This window comes from Diplotaxodon limnothrissa, linkage group LG11 (genome assembly GCF_057381915.1).
Source record: "Diplotaxodon limnothrissa isolate DT_005_m linkage group LG11, D_limnothrissa_male_GT1.1, whole genome shotgun sequence".
Classification (NCBI taxonomy): Eukaryota; Metazoa; Chordata; class Actinopteri; order Cichliformes; family Cichlidae; genus Diplotaxodon; species Diplotaxodon limnothrissa.
In genome coordinates this window covers 19,249,051-19,272,171 of record NC_140606.1, presented here as the reverse complement: position 1 = coordinate 19,272,171, position 23,121 = coordinate 19,249,051, and the positions used below count along the sequence as shown (strand labels likewise).

General features: G+C 44.0%; 1 protein-coding gene across 2 annotated transcripts in view; it reads left to right on the top strand.

The window, feature by feature from the left end:
- The first annotated feature begins 3,599 nt into the window (after positions 1-3,599).
- Positions 3,600-23,121, top strand: part of hivep3b (HIVEP zinc finger 3b) — a 36,813-nt gene continuing 17,291 nt past the window's right edge. The window contains exons 1-2 of one of the 2 annotated variants that reach the window (XM_085366300.1): positions 3,600-3,838; positions 17,392-17,562. The gene's annotated coding sequence lies outside the window, so the exon portion shown is untranslated. The remainder of the gene's footprint in view (positions 3,839-17,391; positions 17,563-23,121) is intronic. The other variant, XM_085366301.1, reaches the window with a different exon arrangement.

Below are 23,121 nucleotides of genomic sequence, written 5' to 3'. Positions count from 1 at the left end.
TTGGGGGACACTCATCAGCTGCTAATGCTTTGCTGATTGTACTTGTAGTTATCTTGTTGTCACACGAGTACAACGCTAAACTGAAAGTGAACCATTTCCAGTCTATAAAAGGGTTCAGCTCTCACCATGTTTTACACATTTGTTCTTAACTCGAAATCAAAGCAGCAAAATGTGTGCAATCGCTCCTCTCTGCTGGTACAGAGACAGCACAGTGTGTGCCAATCTCCGCTGTGTTATTTCCTCCTTGCCTGGCTGGTAGACAGGACATGTTGGTTTTGGCTGCTGCACTCACTCAATCCAGTCGGCTCTGAATGTGGAAATATTCAGGACATACTGCCTCCTGTGGACCTCCACCCTCCTGCAGCAACACCCCTCCAACAGCCTATCCATTTCAATCCTGAGTTGATGGATTGTGCCTGTTTGACAGACTGAAATCTGATTTATTTCACTTTAAGCTGAGGAAACAAAGACTTCCTAAACACTGTGGGGAAGATGACAACACTTCACTAAATCCTTAAAGAAAACAGCTCTGAAAATATTATGGTGTGCAAAGTGCATTCTTCCATTTCTGTAAACATGTACGTTACTTGTTGGAGTCCAATTATGACTATTCAACAGATTTAAATTTGGACAAGCCGGGAAAACACAACTGCCACAGGAGAGGACAGCAGTTGTGTGGCTGCAACATCTGCGTAAAGGACTTTACTGAAAAACTGAACAATTTTTAACTGCAGCTGCAGGCGTGATATCCAATGCTCTGTTTCTGCATTTGGCTTGTTGTGATGTGGTGATGCTGGAACACTGCGCATTGCATGCATGTTTGCCAGCCTTTCCTTTTGGCTTTTTGCAGTTTTTGTCTGCATACTTGTGCCTGACATGTGACTTCACTTCATGGAGAAACAGAGTGCATGTCAAGTCTTGTGTAATCACTGTCAAACGCACAGGCATTTGTAGTAAACTACCAAAACTGAAAGAAGCCATGTCTGTCCTCTGACAGGAGCAGGCTTGCAGCACATCCTCCAAATCTCTGACGCTTTGACCCCACAAAACTGTTTTATCTCCTATTTCTTCATTTCTCCCTCACTGACTGGAGCGTTTACATTATAAAACAATCAGACTTATTAAACAAACACTCTTCGTTCATTAGCCCCATCTGAAATGTAACAGCCTCTGAATTCAGGCAGCACCAGCACCCGAGAACAAATTAGCCAGACGTCATAAATTTCACTTTTATTTCCCCTGCTATCATCAGGTGTACAAATGTGAGATCTGGTTTTCTCATTGAGTAGATTTAAGACTCTCCTCGTCTTCGGCCATTGGCTCCAGCGTCATAAATCTCACTTTCATTTCCTCTGTTATCATCAGATGCAATTTGTCGCCGTAATAATCGGGAGCTGTAATGTGCTGATTATGAGCCACTTAGTGTAGCTCTGCAGCCATGCTTAGTTAGGCCTGCTGGGATTTTTAATTTTAGATTGATTCAGACAATCGTTATCACTTGCAGTGTTAGCCCTGACCTTAATCTCGGCTTGCAAATGTCAGTGTTTGGCCGCATTTTAGTCAAGAACGAGTTCCGCCTCCGCACTAAAGCATGAGACTATTTCAGTTTTGTTTCGCACTTTCATATTGCAAATATTGAACAGTGAGCGGTGTTGACTTCTCCTGATGCTGATTTAGATAAGTACCGTTTTTGTTAGGGGTTATGCATCCCTGACCACCTCTTTGACGGAATGACTGGAAATGCCTGTCTGAGGTGTAATTGGGTTTTAAGAGTGGAATCCAGGCCCATTGGATTATGCACTGCATGCAGGGGAGCTAATTGAGTTTGGACCCTGCTGGCATACTGCACGAGCACTGGAAACATTTACCCAACATTAAGCCCCAATTAGGCTTTTCGGGATTGGAAACTTGTTGCTGGATGATGGGAAGATGCTGATGCCCGACAGACTGCGCTGTGCAGTTTCTCTCCACTAAATATGTATGGTCCGCTAACAGCTCTGCTCGTTCCTGTTGAACTGATGAACTTCCTCTGTATTTCCACGTTCTCGCACAGCACAGGCTACAGTGCAAAGCAGTCCCTCTGCTCTAAGCTGGAAGTCTACAAGTCTGAGTGTGTGCGCATGCTCTCCCTCAGCTCAGAGGAGCAGCTAATGCAGTTATATAATAGTTAGCGCACCCGGCGTCTGCTGTGAGCCAAATGCCAGGCCGGTCTGGTTACATAAACTCGTCAGAGTCATATTGTAGCACTCCGGAGCGCTCACACCACAGCGTGTCCCCGCTCCTTTCACTGTCTCTTCCTCCGTCTCTCACTTCCTAACGCCGTTTTTCTTTGCTTTCCCATCCTCTCGTTTCTACACCTCTCCTCGCACCCACCCCTCCCTCTCAACCTCCCTCGCACTTTTCCTTTCCTTTTCCCCTCTCCGCTGCAGAGCTGTTCTCAGCCACGAGAACAAAGAGTTTTTGTGCTGGATGCAGATGCACAGACAGCTCAGAAAATATGAGACACAAAAGAGCAGGACTAACTGTACGCTCACAAGTGCATTCTCCAGTGAAACATCAGGACATGTGCAATTCAGTTGCTGGATGCCTTGGCAGTGACGATGGGTGAGTCAGGTGAAGAGATAAGCTCCGGCTGCCAGTTACCACAACTCGTGCACTCTGATGTCCACTGGCCTTTGATTACCATTTGATCTCCAGGAATGCCTTTCTCATTGACCTTTTGCATCTACCTCCCATAAGTCCCTACTTATGGGCCCACAAATAGGAGAAGGTCAGAGAGCCATGGTCAACAGATCAGCACCCATTGCAGCCAGGTGTCTGCCAAAAACTGCAAACTAGAAGTGAGCAGATCGATCCAAATATCGATAGTGTCCATCCCTAAACTTGTATTGATATTGGAACGGTACTAGCACGATAGCAGGATAGGCTTAATACTTATGTGTCTGTCTCTGAATCATACCCAATATGATTTAGAGACAGACACATTTACATACCAGGCCTGTTATAACGTTATATCAAGCAATTATTGTGGAAAGTAAAAATCAGTAATCAATTGGCCATTAAAATGGGTTCAACTTTGGCTAACTGATGATCATTCATCTCATAAACATAACACGGTTCCCTACATAAGCTCCCTTTTAAAGGTTAAAAGTATCCTTAGGGATATCGTTACATTGGCCCTGTATTTACTTGGTATCGGGTCCTAAAACTGCAGAATGGCACAGCACCCTTGCGCAATTGAAGTTAATTCATTTATGGTTTCAGCTCATAACAAATCATTGTTAAGATCTTTTGTGTGATGTCATCTCAGTCACTCGTTCAAGTAGACTGTTGTGGTACAGGATGGAGGTGTGCGGTGATGGTGTAGGTCCACGGAGGAAAACAAAGTGGATAAACGGCTCCAGAACTCTCACGCTCACTGCGCGAGCTTGTCTAGCTAATTAGAATTAACAGCATTAACCAGGAACCGCTCCTCTCAACCAATGGCGTCCTTCTACAGCTTATGATTATTCATGAGGCGGGGCTCGGCGCGCCAGCCCACTGGTGGAGGCTGACGGGAGGGCGGTGCCCACCGGACCTACCGCGCGGGGTGGTGCGGAACCGCGGAGTGTGTCTTGCGTAGGGCGAGATGTTGTTTTTTTGTGGCGATCTGCTGAACTTGGCATCGCTGTCCGGTCTGACACAACAGTGGGAAGCACAACCAGCCCCTCCGGTCCTCCCTGCACAGAAACCCGGGCGCACAGCAGCTGATCCCGGCGCATCACAATCCAGGAAATGCGGACTTCTGGCTCCTTCGCAACGGGATAAATGGCTGCAGCGCCAGCACTGTAGCAAGCTGGTAAATATGAACCGTGTCGGCTGTTTGTTACTTACTTTCATTTGGCTTGTGGTGCTCGTCAGAAAGAAAGCGCGAGAGAGACAGAGAGGGGAGGGGTACACGGTGTGAAGTTGACAGCTGATCCCGGCCGTATTTTATTTTATTTTTGGTGTTTATTTATTTTGAAAAGCGTGAGTGTGATATGAAGTTGAGCGATGCGTTTTGGTGATAAATGATTAAAGATGTGTTGCGTGTAGCGGACCCGAGCAGCAGAGCGAGTTTTTTCCCCCCCTTTTCACCAAAGTACTGTACGCTGAAGTAGCGGCAGGGGCGCTGCACATATACAGCTGACAGCATATGCTTCATCATGCACCTTCACTCACCCCGGCTGTCCTCAATAGCTAACCGGCTGAGGAGAGCAGGAGTGGTGGGGATGGGGGGCTAGCACACGCACGCTACGCATAAACACGCGATTCACGATCAGGCCTGTGAAGTTATTTGTAATGAGCTACACCTACACTTGGCAGATTTTTGGACGATGACATCATGCTTTTGTACTCTGTTGATCTGCTTTTATATGATAGATGGGCTCAGTTAACAAAACAGGTTTTTTTTTGTTGGTCTTTTCATCTACTTGAAGTTGTGTCATTGAGTTTTAGTGTAACTCTGTCTGTGTAAAATCAGAAGTTGGCATAAGGCAAAGTCATGGTTTTGCACCTCTGATGTTACTTTTACAGGAAGTGAGATATGGATAGATAAGATAAGATAAGATAACCTTTATTAGTCCCACACGTGGGAAATTTGTTTTGTCACAGCAGGAAGTGGACAGTGCAAAAGTTATGAGGCAAAAATTAGAATACAATAAGAATAAATACAGTACACAACTGTACAGAATAGAATAAAATAAAATACTATATACAGTAGAATAAAATAAAATAAATATACAATAAGATAAAAATAGAATACAAATACAAGTACTATATACAACTGAGTAAAAATACAACGATGACAGAAAGGATTATTGCACTTAGTATTATTGCATATGTATGGATGTGTGTGCTTGATCAGTTAAAGTCTTTATTATGGAGTCTGACAGCAGTGGGGAGGAAAGCATTGAAATCTGAAATCATAGCACTTGAAATCTGTTGTTCTGTGTAGATGAAGACCACAGCCAGCTGATGCTGTCTCGTTTTTGTTTTGTTTTGTTGTGTTTTACATAGGAGATGAGGTTCAGTACCTCATCAGTGCAAGCATTTGAAAAGGAAACAAACACAGCAGCCTCTATGCTGCAGCGTCCTTGGCGACGTCTGCCAGCTGTACTCTTTTAAGTCCCACCACAAAGATACAGTAAGATGTCACACCATAGTGGTAAAGGTGGTGTGGGGTGAAAAGGGAGAGAGGCCTATATGCAATTATTTCTTAGTGAATCAGCAGAAAGTGGCGAACTTACGGTGCTCCACTCTGGCCTGGATCAAGACCAGTTTGTGGTGTTGCTGGCTGAAGGAAGGCGCTAGCTCAGCAGGCACCTGAGGAGAGCGCCGCTCCATTTCCTTGCAGAATTCCAAGACTGTTCGCGTCGTGGAGGATTTGGTCATTGGACAAAATACCTGCTGTCAGAGATTACTACGTCTTAAAGTTGGAAACGAAGGTCTTGCAGAACCTGTTTTTATATATATGTGTGTGTGTGTGTGTGTGTATATATACACACAAGTCAACGGATTAGCAATGCCAGTTCACTATATAAAAAATATTCAGTGTCGTAGCTGAAGTCTTGAGCAATAAGTTTGATCAGGCACAATAAGAGCAAATATAAGTGTCAGGAGTAACAGTGATTACTAAAGAACTTCGACTCTGCTCTATGTCTTGGTGTCTCTCCCACTGGCACGAGTACCACTTGAGAAAACAGGCCAGTTCTGGTCAATTAATAACAGCTTATACCCCATGTCCCTACTTTCACGTGCACCCACAGTCACCTGGCATACCCTCTGCAGCTCTCGCACTCTCACTCAACCTTGCAGGTGGCAACGTGTTGATTTACTGCATGAAATGCCATTGGCAGCAAGGGGTCTTGTCGAGTTCCTGCTCAAACCTTCAGATGCATCCCCTGCAGACAGCAAGGTCTGATAAGCACTGTAGCACCGGAGCAGGAAGGTCGGGGAGCATGTGTGGTTTTTTTCAAAGCGAGCTTGGCAGTTTAGACTGAACCTTTAACGCGAAATGTTTCACGGACGGCGTCACACCTTTCTACAAAAATTCAAACCGAGCGTTGGCTCTGGTGCTGTTGGTGTGTGCGAGCAGGTTTAAGTCTTGTTTTCTTCGAGAGGATGTTGAGGGGTTTTATTGGGATCTTCATGGGGGAAAAAAGAACACATGTTGAAGATGTGTGGTAAGAGGGCACATCTTTCATCTCTCTGTGGCTGGTCACTAATCCTGTTCCTCCGAGGCACCGGAGAAGAATAGATGCACTGTAGTGCTCAGAGGCAGTAAACAGTAAACCAGGAACAAGTCTTGGATACACAAATTGCACAAATGCACACAGAGTAAAATGGAGGTCAGGAGTGCCAATCTGGCAACTTCACAAATGCCCCAGTAGCCCAATAATCCTTTTGCAGGCATTCAGTAACACTGTAATGCATTCTGAATATTAAAAAGCATTTTCTTCACTTATCTAGCCCTGTGGCCTTCTGTGTAGTGCATGACTCTGCTTTGGTGTCATTTAGGTCAGTGTGTGTGTTTGTGTTTGTTTGCAGGGGTTACAGTTGTTTATCAGTGTCTGGCCTACACTCAGCCTCCTACCCGGGCCTGTGTATTGGCTGGCCCCTTCAAATGGAGTTTCTTTGTGTTTGCCAGGCAGGGACCAGAGTCTGTGCCGTATGTGTGTTAGTGCCGCCACCTGGCCCGCTCCCAGGTGTGCTCGTCCAGGTTATACAATGATAATCTTGGACGGTGATGTCCGTGCAGGCAGTGAAGGTTCTTACAGGAAGAGAAAGCGCAACAAAGTGGTTACTCGCTCGAACACTCCCTCCGTAAGCGTTAATCATTACCCACTCGAGCACCATTGGTAGCCAAGTGGAATGTCGAGAGGTTTGCTGCACGTAATGACAATCCTTCTTCGAAAATAGGCGACAAGTTGATTACATCCTAACTCCCAACTTTTCTCGAGACCCAATAAATTGCCATTATCACCAGATTTGTATTTTCTGTTGTCGTCTTTAGGATATGCAACAATCTGTGTGTTTTCTCCTTATATCAACACGGAGGGCATTTTTGTGCACGGGGTTCGCTGTCTGCAGCGGCCGGCATTTTGCAATACTTATTGTTGTAGTATGATTGTAAGCCTCTGTGCTCCACACCACAGGTATGTCTGAAAGGGGGCTCCGCCAGGATATCACTGCTGAGCTTTGTGTAATACTGGGGGCGAGGCTGATCAGTGCTTGAAAAAACACAAAAGCAAAAGTGATAACACGCACGATAAAGTTTCAGCTTTAGAGTTAGCAGTTATGTGAAAGAATTAAATCGCACTTTTTGGAGGTCAGGCATATAATCCTCCAGTTTGTTTGTTTTTTTTTTGCATCTGTTGGCTTGAAAGAAAGAGAACGCACCCAGTGTGCGTATTGATCGATGGTGCAGGCAAGTTATTATATTTCACTACCAGATATCTCCACCACTTTCCAAATCTCTCGCTTTCACTCGCCGACTCCCAAGACACCGCTCTGACCACACCCCTCAGCGTGCAATGCATCTGCACAGATTGCAATCTCCAGATGATGCCTGTTCACCGCTCTAATCTGTGTTCATTAACTGACACCTGCAAAGATAACTAGTGTTTACCTCTGCTTTAACTTCTCTGAAATCCTATTGCTGTGTCCTCAGATGCAGGCTCTCAATCTGTCTCATCTTATATCAGTCCCATGAGAGTGTGTAAACTATGCAGGCGATGCAGACACAGTGCTGAACACTTATATAGTTATATTTATATGTGTGTGTGCATGTCCTCATACTAGCTTTCCCTCCTCTCTTTAGAGCTGATTTCTCTCCTCTCCTCTAATGGAGTCCTTTGTCTCAGTGAGTAAGGCACTCCTGCAGGAGCAGTAAGTGAGGATTGGAGGGGATTTCTGCTCCGCAGGAGGGTAAGAGGGCTTTGGGAGGGCAGAATCCTTCCAACCCTGCCGTGGATCTGCCGAGCAAATCAAGACAGCAGGCGATGCTCCAGCACAATCCTCCCCAGCCATGTCACTGTCACTGAAGTGGGGAGGGAGGGAGAGTGCGCCGTTCTTTCTTACTTGCTGTGCCTTACATGATGTGAGCTGTGTTGGCTTACGGGGAACTCCGGGGCATGCCCTTATTTATTTATTTCTTTACATATATTTGCCATGCCCTGCGGTGTGATCCAATATATCGGTCGAACCGGTGAATACGATGCTGTATTAAAAATATAATTAATCTGAAAAATGCACATGTGGGCTGTGGGCTGCACACGTGCATCTATTTGCTGTTTCTCACAGTCTTTCTAGGCAAGCTATGCCCTGACGTTGTCAGGTAAGGTCATGCAAAGAACACCTCACTTTAGATGCTGTTAATTATGCAAGAGTGTGGTCAACTGGTGTCAGTTGGGAAGGTCATTCTCTCTTTATACTTTAAAGGTCATGAAACTCCCCACATTTTGGTCTGCGTTTGTTCTGTGTTAGCACCAAATAGCTCGTGTTTTTTGTGGTTTTGTGATGCTGCAGATGCTTTGTTGACATCCTGTTTGAGGTTAAAACTACCTTTATAAGTCTTCAGATTTTGCAGTTGTCAGTACACTGGCATTAAAAGGAGGCGTATTGACACACGATGTGTTTACATACACTCTGCACACTTAGATGTATTCTGTACGTGTTTGCCTGTACGATGTTTTTGCTGATGTCTCCATATTGCAGCCCCTAAGCGCGGGTGTCTGTTTCACCTAATTGAAGGTCAATATTTGCATGAGCATTCCTACAGATAACTTTCCTAGCTTGACCTAGACAGAAGACAGAGCGACTGCTGTACTTCAATAAAATCAAAGTGCCTGTCATATTCCAGTGTAACACTGTCAGATGTATCTCTTCACGCTACATTGGTGCCGTTCCAAAGCAAAAGGTCTTTCCTTGCTTGCAATAAGTGCAGGGGATACGGGGGGTGGGAAATCTTCCTGGTTTGATTTTGTCGAACAGGTTTGATTTATTTAGGCAAGGTCTAAAATTTGCAAAGATTACAGGTTATTTTGTTAAATATGTCCAGGAACTGATTCAGAGGAACTTTTTTTTTCACTCGGATAATTCACCAACTTGTGGCAGTCTCCCTAATCTGATGTCGTTTTTTGTCAGGCTTTAAATGAAATAAATCCAGAAAAATGTAAAAACAAAACTTGTTTTTGTAGCACAGCTTTGAGTCACTGTTTTTAATAGTCAATCTAAGTCGAGTTAAGCTTTTAAAATAGCTCCATGTGATCAACAAACCCGTGTTTTTCACAGGCAAACAGAAAAATTATCACCTTGGCTGTCATTGTAAAATTCCACCAGTCCACAGACCCTTGTTTTCCTGTTTATTGAGGAATTAGCGTTATTATAGGTGTGCTTCACTTTCTGGCTTGGCCTCTAAATGAGGAGGGAGCTAAACAGTGGGCTTTCTGACACTCTGATTGTCTAACTGCTTGCATTTTGTTGCCTCATTTTAGAAGCAGACGGATGCAGTTTGGCCCTGAAAACTTTGGGCTGTGACAGAAATCTGTTTGTCTTCTTAGCCTGAAATAATGTTTTAGTTTCTTGTTTGTTTTTGTTTTTGTTTTTTTTTAAGTTTAAATTTTAAATTTCAGGTCTCAAAACCACGTTTGCTTTTTTAGTTGTCTGTGTGAAAAGCCTCATAAATCCTTACTGAGACGAGTTTATCCATCAGCCTCAGAATTAACCAGAAGGCCTGCAAGTATGTGAAGGATGTCCACAACACGCCGTGGCTTTAGTGAAGTAATCTCATGACACATTTGTGACACAATCTGAGCGGATCAGCAGGCAAAGCACGAGCCCCATTATTAGGGGATGTGTGGAAAGAAGGAAGAAAACTGTCTTTTATATTTTGGCTCTTTTTTTGTTACACAATTGTAAATATATTTCTTTCTGCACTTATCATAATGACCACGAGGTATTTGACACACACACACACACACACACACACACGCACGCACACGACTGTCTGTACCATGCTTCCTCTAGAAACTTCCTCACCCTGGGAGAGGATACTCCCTTCCCTCTCTCCGCCTCCTGCCAGTGCAAAACCCCAGAGCTGCTGACACAGACTCACCCAGTGTAATTGGGAAAATAAACAGATGATAGAAAATGGGAAAAAAAAAAAAAGCATGTGGATGTTTATCCACAACTGGATGCTAAAAGTCTTGGCTTTCCCGGGAGCTAAGATGAATGAGATGTGGGTAAAGTTGGGAGGAGACCCCTCCCAAAACACAGGGCAAACTGTGGAGGCTGAAAATCCTGCAAAATAAATCTATCCATCCATTCCTTATTCGCCCCTTTTAAAGGATTTGCAGTACTATTCAGCTAGCGGCACGCAGCGGTGAAATTAAATTAACTGGGTGTTATAAGTCAAGTCATAATTAAGGATTTGCCACCATAACAAAAGCAGACGACTGCAGGAGACATGAGAGCGTTTATTTTTGGAGGGAAAAGACAGAGATTGCTGTAGGAAGCTCTTCCTAAGTCTGAGATGTTACAGTGGTTTTTATTATGTAATCCTGCTGTCCTCAACAACCTCAAACAGTCAGCAGTCCCAATGTTTGCACCCAGGTAGTCCCCCACCTCCTCCCTGTTTTTTCTCCCAGCTTTGCTCCGTCAGCACAGTGCTAGGGAGCAGCCCCAGCTTAGTCACTGCAAACGCTGTTTTGTTTTTTCTCATCAACATTCTGCAACTCTAATATGCTTAATGGTAGTGCCCTTTTCCTCTGAGGACCCCCACCTTCTCCTCCCCGTGCCTTCTATGTCTGCTTAATGACAGGTTTCCCAGCCAGGAAAGAGGCCAGAGCTAAAGGAAAAGTTGGGTCATTAAAGCAGTCTTACACCGTCACAGGGGTCCTCTGGCTCAGTCTGACACCAGCTTCCACAGAGAGCGCTTGAGATGCACGGCTGGAAGCATGCGTTGAAGTAAAAGACAGAGGGAGAGTCCTTTTCTCTTTGTTTCGCCAGGCCCAGTCTCTGTTTCGCACTCTCTCAACAGCCTCCAGGTTTTAGTGGATGCTCACAGCAAATCTGAGAAGCTGATATTCACGAGCTGGAGTGGCAGGGGCTGGATTCCCACTCGCAGCACCCTAAGTAGAGTGTCCATTACTGTGGGAGTGCCTAAATAACACAGAAGAAGGAGATCAGGAGAAACCCTAGTGAGGGTTTGGGAGAGGACGGGGGCTGGAGGGTGTAGAATGGAGAGCTGCATTCTCCACTGAGATTGTAAACCCGGACTGAAATTGCTCTGCAGGATTCGATGGTTAGGTGCATGGCGTGCACTGTCTTATGAGTGCGAGCTGTGCGTGTTGCAAGGATAGAAACTCTCTTTCACTGGTTACAGTTGTAACTACTGTTCACGGGGAGCATGGTGAAACACGTGTCATAGGTTAACTGCTGTTTTCATCAAGAAGTTGAAAACGTTTTTTTCTTCTCCTCAACTTTTTCTTCTTTCTTTCTTCCTTTTTTTTTTTTTTGCTCATGAAGCACTAAACCCAGGAGCTGTGGTTTGTTTTGTTGAGGGTACCGGTGTTTTACCCCATCAATCTATGTAATGCACAGTTTATTGCTTTTCTGTGTAACTACAGTGTTATCAGATTATCCCCAGTGCAGTTTTTCATGGTGACTAGTGTGCTGCATTGTATTCTGCCTCTCATTTGCCAAGGCCTGCTGACTGTGTGTCATCGAAACGCGCCCAAATAGCGACGTTATCATTTTAAAGCCAAAGGTTGTAAAATGCAGCAGGTTCTTCTATGGGTGGGAGTGCAGTAACACACTTTCTACTGTAACTGCTTAACACCCTGTTACTGAAACCGTCCAATTCAGTAATCTTTTTCACATTTTAGTTAAGATTTAAGTTAAGATTCATGCCGAAGCTGACAACACATGCCAAACCACAGTTGCTGTACTCACAGGCTGGGCAGGTCTGCAAACTGATGTTCATTTTTTTAATCTATCAGTTTATGTTTATGGTATCGGTACAGGAAGTGTTCTCGCTGACTTTCAATCAGTCGTCACTCGTCCACTTGTCTTTCGCTCCATCTTCTCAATCAGAGCCTCCTTGATTTCGCCGTTTTTGCAGAGAAACTGTTTTACTTCGACGGTATGCACAGTCGATGTTTTCTTTTTTTTGAGTCAGACTGCTACAGTAATGAAAGTTATCCTATCTGAGAGTCGGCAGATTCGATTTTCTGTCTTTAGATTAGATTTTCACTCTCAGTTTAGCGGCTCACTGGAGGGCACATCTTGCCATTTGTTTGAATTTTGTGGGTTCAGACTTATGACTTGCTCATCAGCTTTTTACATGGTCTCTAAACAAGTTTCCGTACTTTTAGAAAACTCTGTCTATCTGTTACCGGAGTACACGGCCTGTTTTCATCTTTTACTCTTTTCACGATGACATTAAACACTCGGGTCCAGTTCAACCAAAATAAACCTTATTTTGGTTGAACTGATTTGTTTTAAAAATGCATTTAATTGAACTCTGGTGCTGTTCTCAATTCATGTGCTTTCTTTTAGTTGAAACTAGACTGGATCTGTAGAAGCTGACCATAAAAACCAATGAATCAAACATGCTCTTCATCAGGGTTTCCCTTATTTTTCAGCTTTCTAGAAAATGAACAGACTTTAGTGACTTATTGATTGTTTAGCTTGTAGTGTGAATGCAAACACTTGCACTTGTCTTTGTTACAGACTGAAAAGAAGACAGAAAATCAAGTCTGTATCTTTTAATCTTTGTTCCACGTTCTCCTACCTCACAATATTGACACTCTGGCAAACACCGCCTTACTGCGTTATACGTAAATACTTTATTCAGCTAGAAGAGTAACCTTCACACCATGCAGTAAACCTTCAAGGCTGCATGATGACTAAAAAAAAAGATGATCTAAATCTAATATCAAAAATAGCTCCTCCTCAAATCAAGGGCACAGATTTGTTTTGTAAATTTAGAGTTTGTTGAGTTTTCTGAGAGGTTCATCTAAAAGTGCTCTCTGGGTCCAGCAGTGGTAAATAAATGGCCTGTATTTGTATAGCGCTTTTCTAGTCCCTAAGGACCCCAAAGCGCTTTACACAACCTGTCACACACACATTCACACACTGGTGATGGCAAGCTACATTGTAGCCACAGCCACCCTGGGGCGCACTGACAGAGGCGAGGCTGCCGGACAACTGACCACCACCAGTAGGTAACAGGTGAAGTGTCTTGCCCAAGGACACAACGACCGAGACTGTCCAAGCCGGGGCTCGAACCGGCAACCTTCTGATTACAAGGCGAACTCCCAACTCTTGAGCCACGATCTCCCAGAATGGGGAAAATTAAATCAGACAATCTGTCCAGCGTGCATGAAAAGGCATCTCCTCCTGTCCAACTATGATATAAAAGCTTAGCATGTAAGCTTGTTACATGGAAGCCATCCAGTTAGAGCTTTTCTTTTCCTTAGAAGAGCAGTTCAGCAGTTTGGAAACACACTTATGAGCCTTCAGTGGATATTTAAAGTCGGAGTCGTTTGTTATGGTAAAATGCTTTAGTATAATACAGACACACAGTCAGTCACAGCTCTGTCCAGTAATAAAAACCTGCCTGATTTTTAAACAGGTTAAACAAATCACTGTTTTAAGGAGATGCCTTATGAGCTTTGTGAGAGGTGCCGAAACTGAAACAGCCCATCCGACCTTCGTACCCTTTTAAGCTGATTGGCTTTAAGCTGTAGCCTCATGTTCAATGGTTAGATATGAGCGTGGTATCATGTTCCCTGAAACCGCTTTAACCGCATGTTTAGTCTGGAAGACACCTGTCAGCTTATCACGCTGAGCTTCACCTCTCAGTTAGCCTGCCATCCAATTATTGTTGAGCGTGCAGGATTTCCCCATCATCCAGTGATGATTTTAACCACCTTATTTGCTTCATTTCTCACTGCTGTCTCTACAGTTTATGCTGCACAGAGCTTTGCTCCTTCACCTGGTCTGTGAAACTCCAAGGGGATCTCTGATTGGTTGCTATTTATAAGACTTTGTCCCTAAACACTTTGATTTAATCTGCAGGGTTGGAAAAGCCTCTGTGTTCATGCCACTAAGTATCTATGTACTTATTTAAAAGGTGGACGGTACGCAAAGCAAATGGTGCCAGGCAGCTAGTTTCTTCCAAATTCTCCGGTGGAACCGGAGTACCACATTTAAACAGGGAGATGTAAGAGTCTGAGTTTTGTGACTTGCATTGTCAAGGTGTTGTTTTCAGGTGTTGTTGTGCCTGTGTTAAACTGCAGTAAGAGTATTGGTTAGGATAGCATTTAATTAATCGGTGATAGAATTGATACTTTTGCTTCGTCATGCACTCTATCATGCTCGATTCTCACAGAAAACATTCTGAGCGGTAACATAATGATCCACTGTGTGTATACTGAGACAGAGAAGCCTGTGAAGCCCGGCTTAGGGCAAGTTCAGAGACCGTGCTTCAACCTGGATTGGATGACAAATCAGCCGTACATAACCAGAGAAGAACTAGCAGGAAATCAATGTGTCTGTCCACCTATCCTACATCAATACAGTGTCTCATTTGCTCACCATATGCCTGTTGTTTTTGCTGTCTTTCTCTCCTTCTTGTTCTTTCCCTTTCCCCCCCCCCTCTCATCCTCTCTCTATTTTCTCGCTCTCTCTGCAGTGTGGTTCTTTGAAAGCACACTGCAGACAGCATCTCTATTTTAAGGACACCTTTGTTTCTCTGCTTTGTATTCAAATGATCAGGCTCGCAGGCAGAAGGATGCAACTCTGGAGACGGGAGGGATGGAGGGAGAGGAGGGAGAAGAGGTGGCGAGTTGGCTTTTGGAGTCAGGTTTCCCTTAGAGGAGATCTTTACGGGCCGATAACAAATGGAGGAATGCACAGTTAATACCCCTAAAGCGGGTCACATGACCTTTGGGCTCAATTACCTCTAGTTTGGGTGGTCAGGAGAGAGAATAATGCTCATCTACAGCGCGTGTGTCACATACCGTAAACGCACAATATGACACTTCATGAGCAGCGTGTCTTTGTAGTGATACGGCAGCGTTACCATCCCAAACGGCCAAACTAGACTGTACATCCCAGCGTGAGTGAGTGTAGCCAGTGACACATTTCTGTCTGTCTGGGGCATTTGGTTTGCAGGAGTTTTTGCCATGGTTCATCTAAAGCGTAAACAAAGGCATCACACATAAATTCTGGATCTCTCACACACTTGTTAATAGCAAATTACCTCCGTAAAGTAGCACTCGGATTTTGGTATTGGAATGAGAGACAAGTGCAAGTGTTTGCTCAATGCTGGCACTTTGTTTCTAAGCAGCGTGCAAGTGTTGACACACTCATCTTGACATCTTAATTCTTCCTACCACGTGTTTACAGTACAGTGAAGCTATGTTTCTTTAGCTCTCTAGGGTTTTCAGCTGGAAAGACGAGATGAACGCAGGGAAAGCAGCACGATGATTATGCACGTTTGTTCTCATTAAACCTTCAGTATATCCATATTCCATCCGTCTTGTGTTATCAGACTGGATATGATTTCATCAAGCAAAAACGACAAGCTTTCCAGTTGAAAACTTACAGTATAGTGAGATAAAAACATATCAGGGCAGGTAGATGCTTTATTTGATGCTCTGGTTTGGTTGAAATACAATCTGAATACATTTCTTTACTTTCAGCGCAACGGTGGTCAAATATTTCTGTATTTATTCATTGTGACAATTGTTTTTCACCTTGTTAGTGTGCAAGGAGTGCGGCCGATTGGCAGCCTGTCCCAAGGTCTCACCCTATGATAACTTTACCCTCCCTCGGACCTTAAATTGGATACGCTGAAGCTGGATGGACTGATGGATGTTTGTGGGCATCATTCAGTTTCCAGGTTTTGGAAAGGTGGTTTGTGGCATTTGATCGCAGATGTTGAGGATGGGGTGCAATGCTGACAGCGTTAATGCTCACGGAGCTGGGAAAATTAAAAATCTCATCACTGTCATTCATAATTGCTTAAGGGAAAAGTAAAAACTTATAACACTTTTCTGCATCTGTACATGTTCATGACTCCACAAAGAAAACGTGCAGTTTGACTTTTTGTTTCGATTTCTGTGCGTGATTGACTAACTGTTTCATTCAGACCGGGGGCATTGGTCTCAAGACACAGAGGCTGAATATTGTAAATGCATTTGACAGCCTTTTAAAGTTGGTCTCAGATGGCAAATGGATCATTGAGGACAGGTTGTAGGCACTTTATGAAAACACGAAATGACCACATGCGAGAGCCTTCTCTCTCTCTCTGTCCCTGCCTTTCTCCTACGCATTTGCACATTCTGTTCTTCTCTGTCTTGTTATTCTGCGTCTCGCACTCTTTCCTTCTCTCTCCATAACACACACCTCCACTTTCAGAGAAATAAACACACAAACAGACGGGTTGTGGCACACGGCGTTTGTATCTAAGCGCATCGGGTCTGGAGGCTGACGAGGCGTTGATGCGTCAGGAGAGGCTCTGTTGACAGGCCACTAATGCAGCGTGGCACCAAGCAGAATGGTCAGCAGGGCCTCGCAGTGGAGGAGGGAGAGTAAACTGTAAACCGACACTTAGACTGAATGGAGTTGTTTGTCACTGTGGGTAGCAATTACTTGGCCTGGGCTAGCTTTGAGTAAACTCCCTGATCAGAAGAATGCCCTTCTGCCAACCGAGCAACAGGAAGGTGGGGACCGAGGTTTGCTGTGTTGATACTTTCTGTAGGCCAACTGTCATGTTTGAACACACTCAGGGTGAGCGTCCACCTGTTGACTCTTCCCCCGTGTCTGTGTTTGTGTAGGCCTCAGTAAAAGCACGAGCAGCTCCAGCATGGCGGCGTGAATTAACAAAATAACCCCTTACTTAGATGTGCAGATAAAGCTTGATGCCGGGTCACACACCAAGCAGCCAGCGCTAAGTCGTACCTGTTGCAGCTTCACACAGGATGCAGTACAGCAGCTGCAAAAAGAGGAACTAGCACCGGCTTTTCCATCGCTGGGGAGCAATCCACTTGGGTGACTTCATCGAGAAAAATAGATCGATTCAGCAAAAACAAAAGTAACCGCACCAAGGGATCGCTGTCACAAGATAAAAAATCGCTTGATGTGGGAATCTATAAACGCAATCAGGGTGCTCTTTGACTATAGCATATTTCCCCCCTCATTGTTGGGTAATCTGAGAACTTTCTAACCTTTTTATACAGGTAACCTGCCAAGAGATTCAGGTGGATGCTTTTCACGTGCTCGTCACATGGCTTTAATACCAAGAGCTGCATCTTTGTCCCCTTTCCTTTCAATTAACTGGACACCTTCATCTCATCGCAGGTTTGCCTCGAGCCAACACTTTTCAGTTCGCACCACAACTAAGAGAGCAAATTTAAAGCAGCCAAGTGTGAACGGCGGGTACGGTGGGCTGCGTGGGAGACTGTGCACTGTGATCTTGACATCTACGCATCACTGAAACTTGCGAGCGCTGGGAGGACAGCTTTTGAAAATGTCAGTTCCTCTTTCTATATTTATCTGCTCAAGCTAACCCCTCCCTCCCTCCCTCCACAATGCTTTGTCACTCTTGTATGTCATTTGCATGCTGCAAGTTATGCATTCAGATGTGTGGCACTGAGCTGTCCGAAGACAGGTTTTGTTTCTTTTTTTCCGTTTGTTTCACTTCTGTTACAGTAACTCCCCATTCAGCTGCAATGCGTTTGCTCACTTTGAAGTTGTTACATGTCAGAAGACCCTTTTTGCCTTTGAAGTGTGAGTCAAAATGATCTCAGAAGACTTTTACTAATACTGTGCAGATATATAATAACCGGGTTTAGCCGTTACACTAGAAATTGCAAATGATATATTGCCTCTATATATGGTAACACTTACCAATGAGCACCAAGCTACTTTCCATAATCACTACCCTCTGCAGCCATGCGGACGCGATTTCCTGGTAGCTGTCCTCACAATATAAAGCTTACTTTGTCAGATATATAGACACTGGCACTTAATGATGCTACAGCAGCGTGGTAAAGAAAAAGATAATGAGTATGCTGTGCGTGGCTAAAGTTTACCTTCTTTTGTTTCTCAGAAAAGTTAGAGGAATAGCCAGCAAGAAAGGGATTTAGCATTATATTATTTAATATTTAGATTATTTGTTTAAAAAATAAAATGCAGAGGTGCTGAGTGGAAAAAAAAAAGGCTATGAATGCTTTGCAGGGTCAGATATCACATCTGCTCTGGGTATGTATCGATCGGCATTAACAAAAGACTTGCATGTTCAACTCCATTAGCTGGCCGCTTGGTTCCCTTTCTGTAACTGGTCATTATAAGATCAATGGGGTTTTTTGATGCTTTGGATTTGTAAATTTGGCTTTGCTACACTATATGGACAAAAGTACAGCTATTAATCTTTGAAGTCAGGTGTTTTCAGTCCCATCGCCACTGAGTGTCTTTACAAACATTTGTGAAAGGATAGGTCAATCTAAAGAGCTCATTGGATTCAATTCAGTTCATTGGTGGCATAAAACTGATCATTTTCTTCAAGTTTTCTTTAGATGTTGAAATGATTACAGTGTCGTCTGCATACCTCAGGTTATTAATTAGGCGCCACTGACCACAATTCCTGGCTTCATTCAATCTTGCACATGATGTGCTCGCTGTACAGAGAAAATAGGCCAGGTGGCAGCACACACCCTTGCCGTACACCTCTTCTGATGTTGACAAATTCTCCAATTTCATTGTTGCTTCTGATTGCCGGACTTTGTTCCTAGTAAAACTTCTCCATAATTCTGAGGTCTTTTCCATCATCGTTCAAAGCTAATAATAACTTGATCAAATGTTTATGGCTTCACATAATCAAAACACAAGTACAGATCTTTTTGGACTTGAGTTGCTATTTCTGCAAGAGTTCTCAATATTTATATAGCGTTTGTTGTTCTTTTGCCATCGTCCAGAGCTCCTCTGACATTAACATCAGAACAGAAACTGAGTGCAGGGAGCTTCATGGCGTGACTTTCATGCTCCTATAGGTGGAGCAGCACTTCTGTCAATACAGTTTATTTCCTTAATCCTGTTGAATGCCAACAAGCAGGTACCCTCGGGAAAAACATGTCCAAAATAGTTATGCTGACAGTTTGTTTTAGATTTATGGATATTTTTCATCGATCAGATATTTATTGATTTAAACCACACATTTATTTTGCTGCTTCAGGCGACATTAGCAGCCACTGGTGGAAGGCACACAAATCTCCAATCTTCCATCGTCTGGAAAATAGTACCAAATGTGCTAAAATGTAGCAATTTCACGTTTTCAGGAAGTGCCTACAACCTGACCTCGACATCCGAATATCATCTCGACATCGCATCAGCATCTTAGTTTGCGATGGATGGATGGACATTTAGAAATGGATGTTGCATTTTAAACTTTGGGTATCACATTAACTGCTGGAGCCTTTGCATGTGGAGTTTCTCCAGGTACAGTTTCCTTTGCTTCCCTCCAGCTTAATGACATGCAGGTTACTTTCGCTGCATGCAGCCCTGAATGTCAGAGCAGTGAACAGGGCAGGCAGCAGATTATCGTCACAAAGCATGTATAACATTATTTAACTCAGGTTAATTGAAGATTCTAAATCGGCCATACGCGTGGATGTAAGCCTGAATGACTGTGCTGCTCTATAATGAGCCAGTGTTCGTTGCCCAGGAGGTACCCAACCCCTGGCCCATCATCAGCTGGGAAAGGTTTAACTCCCCTGCCACCTTAGTGGGATAAGCAGTTCAGAGAATGGATGCATGTTTACACTAAGCCAAGGGATTGTCCAGCAATCCTTTTTCCTTTTAAAATGACTCCATTTGACCTCAGCTGAGCAGTGCTCACTGTTTATTGGAGTCCTACAGTCAGGAGTATAACCTGACGTGTGGCCTGTCAGAGATATTGCTGTGATTAAACTTGTCATACAAAGTTTATATTCTGAAGTGGAGGCTGAGCATGAAACAGTGACACAGTCAGAGTGTATTTTTTTGATTAATGACCAGATTTAGTGGTTTAGTTCTCAAAAGGCACTCTTCTTCTTTGTTTTGTTTTTTTGTCTTCCAAATATAAACAAACAGGTAGATCAACACCGAGCCACTGCAGCTTTTGTAGACTAGGTACGCTCCCTCTTTAAATGACTCTTATTTCTATCATAATACCACAGCTTTATGGACAGAGGGGTTCAGTTTACTGGAAGACCACAAGTCTGAAATAATCTGCCCGTGGAACAGAGAGAACCCTCTCTACATACTACCGTGTTTGCCCACTTTACTGCCTATGTCTGCAGTTTATGAGGTGAAAGTCCAAAAATATGCCATCTGTATGGTTGTCTGTAAATGCGCAAACCACTCATTTGGTCTAAATTATAGTCTGTGGCCGATTCAAAACGGCACAGTGTTTCTTATAATACAATGTTTGCATTTTAGGTGTTTCTTGTCCCTGCATTATGTTATATATGAAGGTGTCTGCAGTACACATGAAGCTGCCTCGTGTGACCGTACCACAGGGGAGCCTTTGTTTCCATTTACTGTAAATGAGCGCAGCTTTGCATACTGTAAGTCTTGCTTGCTTTGGGCCAGTGGGTAGTATACAGTTACCATTTATTATAGCCTAATGAAAGCTTTATGTCCCACCTTCACAGTTGCTGCACTTCCCATTTTAATTTACTTTTCAAAATATGATCTGTCCTGTTCTCCTTAAGCCATCCTAGCTTTCTTTCTTGCTCCAAATCCGACTGTTTATCTGCTGCTCGTTCCCTGGCCTCACTAATCATTAGGTCTGCGTAAAGCGACTTCCCTGTCAATCACTGCCATAGTGGCAGTTTTGTTCCCAGGCGTCAGCCTCCACCCCCGACATCCCCACCTTCCCGTCAGAAGTCTTCAGTCTTAGGAACAGAGGACAAAGGGATGACGGATGGGTGAAGGTCCCTCACAGGGAAGTACAGTATAGAAGGTGCGTGCTGTAAATGGTGACAATGAGCACATTCAGGGAGACACAATACAGTGCCTCGGCCAGCAGCCTGTGAGAGTAGCCCAGCATCAGGCTAGCACAGTCCCCTTACAGCAGTCAGCCGCACAGAGCCAGGGGTAATCACCAAGTCCTGAACAAAACTGCTATTGAATGCGACCAAATAAAACAAGAGAGGAAACACGAACCAGAGGAGGAAGAATGGGGAGACATGTGGACAATCCAGCCGTGGTGCATGTGGAAGAGGTGACGTAAGCAAAAAAAAACGTGAAGAGGGGAATAAAAAGATGGTGTGTGGCAGAGAAGGTTGAAAAGAGAAGCATGAAAAGAAATATGGAGAGCAATTAGAGCTGGAGACAATCATCTTTTTCCAGGCGGTGAATCCCAACCAGGTCAGCACGTGTTGCTGGCCTGCATGGATCCATGTTCTCTCTGCCTGCCTTCTGATCAGCGGGCCAGCCATCCGCTCGTTCTGTGTGCCGGCTCGACGCCGTGCGAGTGTGTTTATTTTAGAGTGTGTGACTCACACTTCCTGTGCTCTGCCAGTGAGGCAAAGCTCTGTGGAACAGCAGGACCTCCGTTCATTCTAAATTCTCTCTTTCTCTTTCTGTTTCTCTCTCCCTCGTGTTGCACTGCTGATAGGCCTAGCCCGAGTTCTGCGTAATGCGGGGGCTTGCTTGAATGGATGCCACTCTGGAATTCATTTACAGATGCGGCACAGTGGCACTCTGGCTGGAACTGGAAGGTTTACGTAAACGAGACACGTCCATGTCAGCAAAAGATTTGTCACTTAGGAACGAAGGCTGCTGCTGTGGCACAGTTGCCACTACAATAAGATAAGTTTGTAGATAAGGAGGCGATAATTGCAAGGAATCGCCTCCAGGGTTCTGCGTTGAAGGGAAAACCCCGTGCAAGACCTGTTTGTAATCCTGTCTGTCGAGGTGTGCCACAGCCGCGCAATGTGACGAGTTAAAGAAACAGCAGCCGACGATCCTGTCCTGATCGTGTAAGCCGGAGGGTTTTGGTTTCACTGTGACGGTTCTGTTGGCACTAAGAAATGTGGCAATTAATGATGTTACTGCAATGAGGCGATTTTTTTTTTCAGATGCTCTGTGAGTGTGAGTCGCCTTTACTTTCTTCTCGCCACATCTTTTTCCTCCTCCCTTTGCATTTGTACAGTGGAAACATTCATTTAGTGTCTTTCTCGCTCCCTCTTTCTCCATCTCTCCTTTTTTGCTTCACCCCAAGCCTCTCCCTCTCTCCCTCTCTCTCTCTCCGTCTCTCACTGCAATACACCCACTCAAACAGTCATATCCGCTCTCACTCTCTGGCTCTCCCAGCCTGTCTCACAGTGCCTGTGAAGCGTCTCTAAGGGGGAAGACCAGACTGCTCTGTCAGGTAATCTAAACTCTGTCTGTTTCTTTCCCTCTCACGCTCTCTCTCTTTCTCTATTTGCACCCCACTCACCCTATCCTTTTCTTCCAGCCTTCCTCTCTTATTTTGATCCATCTAATCCATTTAATCTTCCTCGTTTCACCTTCTCTTTCCCTCATCATTACTTTAGTGTACTTGTTAGCCACAGCAAACAGGCTAGTTAGTTATTAAGAGTCACATTGTTGGTTATTGTGTTTGAAATATTTTTTATTGAAATTTAAAAGTTTAGTTTCTTATTTTTGAGTAGTCAATAACCAGAAGAGTTTTTTTTTTTTTAGTTGAAGGATTCAAGTAGTTGTCAATAAGTCTTTTTCTGTGGTTTCTCATTAAGCAAATTACAGTATGCAGACATTACGATACAACTTACAGATTTAGTTAATGTCAGAGTCTCCCTCACCATCTGAGTCTCTGAGGAAGTTTTGTGGAAAAGTGGATGTAAGTGTAGGTTGTCGCCAATTAAAGGTGAAGACTTCTGAGTCAAATTCTGGGTTATAATTCAAACTAAGTCGCTACAAAAGAAACAGATGATTTAAATCCGAGAAGGTGTCAGCCATAAATAAAACAATGCAAACCTGGCAGCCTGCAATTAGCCCAAGTTGTAGTCAGTTAATTGTTGTGGTTGATTTTTGTGAGCAGAG